Below are 3,448 nucleotides of genomic sequence, written 5' to 3' on the forward strand. Positions count from 1 at the left end.
GAAATTATTAAAGTTTTTTTAAACAGTTTTTTTTGTATGAATTGTTTATTTGACTTCAAGTACTACTTAATTAATAGGTGCCTCCTATATTTCATCAGTTTCATATTACATATTTTTTCATGGTGTTAAACTAAATGTACCCGAGATGTAATGAATTTGACGCTAAAGTAGTTAGAAACTTAAATTTCCGTTTAAGTAATAAGCGAAATATAAAACCTTATTTAAGATTTTCTAATTTACACATGGAAATGACTAAGCCTTGGAGAAGCAAATTCATAGACTGGAATTTTTGTACTCTGTAGACAATTTCCTATTTTTTTCTTTCAAATCCATTATTAAACATTTGTTAAGTTAATAATAAACTACAATCATAAACTACAACTATTCCAGTAAGACTTGTTTAACAAAGCCTCTCGCTCTTCAACTATTCTCTCGCCTAAAGTAATCAAAACAAAAATGGTATGAAACGACATCTAAGTTTCTAGAAAAATAGATGACAATACAGCTGAAGATGAAACCGCCACGAAGAACTCTTCTCTTAGACCAGGTTTGATTTTTAATTTTTCTTAAATTATTATGAAAATTTTTATTACACTTTATACAAAGTATCAAACACTACCTTTAAAATATTTTACAAAAGTTTCAATAACAATAGCTGTAATATTTATACATGTTCATTCCACGAAATGTGCATACAATCACGAAAGTTCGTGGTGTGTAATTTAAACGTTCAGTAGTTTCCTAATCCATAGAAAGACGTCAGAAAATACGCGCCAGGTGTTCGTATTCAAGCACAAGCAGCAGCTCCAAATAGCACCACTAGATTACAATAAATGGTTCGCAACGAATATGTTCTTCCAGTCACTATTGAGCTTCTTACAATAAAACGAGAAGACTAACTTGGCAGAACCAGTGGAAATTAATGCTCACAGAACAAGGTGTAAGGGATCACTCAAGCTGGAATACAACTTCATGTAGTCTTGTATTAAGACCTTCACCTACATAAGCGAGATGTGTATAATTTCCAATATTTTAAAGCTTTGCTTAGAGAAGCTTTATTAGAGAACAAACTTCAAAATTTGAAATTTAAAACTGCAAATTATTACACAATAAAACACTGATCGGGTTAAAGTTCATTTTCACTCTTGGACCAAGAAATTAGTTACCACTTTTATCGCAGGCAGCCAGCTAGGATTCAATTGTACCTCCACCGTGTAAGTCATACGTCCAAACTTTTAGGTTCCCTAGGTCAAGATGTTATTGATGTTCTTGGTACCTGTTTTGAAGTCTAATGACCGATTATAAAATACCCACCCACCCCCAAAAGATATTTACTGTAATTGCACTAGTTATGAATGACAGCACACTAGTAATTCTAGATGTTTACTAAAACAAAATTAAAATTAGCACATTTAAAGACACCAACAATTGCAGCACATCATTTTGTAAGTCTTATTGCCCATGGTGTTAATTTAGATAAAGCTCTTAAGCTTAAGACATTATACCACAATAGTTCGTGAAACACTTACGCGAAAAAGCTTAGCTACGAAGATCAGTACCAGACTTCCATCTTGGTTGTTCAAAATCTTCAGTACTTTGTGAAGAAGTTATTTGGTGGGTAAACACCTTTAGTAATTTCTTTAGGACTTCCAGGTCTTTGGTGATCCTACTTTACAACGTAAGAAAGTTAGCTCCCCCCCAACCCCACATTAAGTACATTTATAGCACATCTAATACAAGAGTTCCTATTAAGAAATAACATTAATTTTACTTACACACAACTAAATAATTAAATTGGTTAACTCTGCACTTCAAATATTTGAAACTTCACAACCTCCTACTCCACGTTTATCGCGAACCATTATAAATTATTTCATAAAAAGTTGGGATATTTTACTTTTAGTATACTGTTCAGTTTAAGAGTATTAATTAACCAAAGGCTCTGAACTAGACCCACTACACTACGAAATAAATTACCAATTTTTTATATATGAATATGCACTCACGTTAAGTGATTTAAACATAAATTACCTACTGTTTTGTATATGAAGGGAGTAGCTACTTTCATTGTAACATTTACCTAGGTTCTGCAGTTTGAATCCTGCTGAAGTCTGAGCTACAGTTCTTTCTATATTATTGGTCTCTTTTTGTGGAAGATTAGCATCATATCGGTCATGTGCAACGATCAAATTCTCTTATTACAAAACAGTAGGTAATTTATGTTTAAATCACTTAACGTGAGTGCATAGAAAATGGAATTGATAATCCCTAAACAGTTAATAAGTTTTTTAACGATGCGTAAATGTAACTGTTTAAACATTTAAACTGCTGATTTAACCTAAATTGTCATCCTCTAACAAACGTCGATGTAAGTCGTAGTCCGAGTAAAACTTTCTACATAGCTTTAAGGTACGAAACTTTGGGGTGGGTGGGGGTGGATTGGTTTACTGTTCTTTCAGAATACTTGAATAGGTTCAGCACCGTGGATAAACGTCATAAAGACACCACATAACGAACAAAACGATGCCTTCATGTTTCGTCATTCTGAAAACTTAGTATGCAGAACGAAGAGGAGTGTAACTACTTGGCCTTACATGTTGCAGTAAGGTAACGTTTTGTGTTACTGTAAACTGCCTTTTGCTAAAGCATTTTCACTAAATTTTCCTGTCAACCGTTTTTCATTGAAACTTTCGCTTATCCATAAGGTATAGGAATTAAGAATCTTCTAAATGATCAGCTAATAATAAGCATTACCTTTCTTGAAAAAGATGAGCTTCAAAGTGTTCTGCAAGATTACCCTGCGTGATAAAATATAAAGTCCGTACTTTTGTTGATTAACACTACATTTCATTTTCATAATGGGGTGACCAACAGTTGTTTATAGATGAAGTCCCTTTGTTGTTTTTGCCAGCCTACTTGAAAAGAAAATTCGGTTGACCCATTCCAAAACCCCTCATTAAGATCTTAAATACAAAACGAATTACAAACCTTACGTAAAAAGATTACATCATTATAATTTCTAGACTGAAACAGATAAGGAAATTATAGCAAATAGTTTGGATCAATTGCTAATTCCTTTTAATAGATAAATCAGAATTTAAATAGTGAAATTATAGTTGTTTTAAGTCGCTAGTCAACGGCATGAAAGTTCCTCGCTAATGTAGTTTACCTGTTACTAGTCTTAGTCCATATAAGAGATGTCAGAAAAGGATTCATAAAGTATTAAAGCACACGTTTTTCAAACACTGGACAACATGGCGAGATGAGCATTTTCTTCTAGTCCCGATTAAGAAAATTAACATTGAGAAGGCGTACAATTGAAATAGAAGCAGAAGATACTAGTGCTCAGAGTTAAATATAACTTAAAAAGTTTCTCATACTGCAGTCTTCACCTGTACAATCAAGATGTGTACGTCTAACAATTTGAAGATTAGGCTCTTGTTGGGGC

General features: G+C 32.9%; 1 long non-coding RNA gene across 1 annotated transcript; it reads right to left on the reverse strand.

Moving 5' to 3' along the window:
• Positions 1-686: 686 nt before the first annotated feature.
• Positions 687-2,061, reverse strand: LOC106476544. The gene is made up of 2 exons (XR_001291905.2): positions 1,530-2,061; positions 687-998 (listed from the first exon to the last, which is right to left on the reverse strand). It is a non-coding gene; the product is annotated as an uncharacterized LOC106476544 (long non-coding RNA).
• Positions 2,062-3,448: the final 1,387 nt, after the last annotated feature.

Source organism: Limulus polyphemus, unplaced genomic scaffold, assembly GCF_000517525.1.
Source record: "Limulus polyphemus unplaced genomic scaffold, Limulus_polyphemus-2.1.2 Scaffold10835, whole genome shotgun sequence".
Lineage (NCBI taxonomy): Eukaryota > Metazoa > Arthropoda > Merostomata > Xiphosura > Limulidae > Limulus > Limulus polyphemus.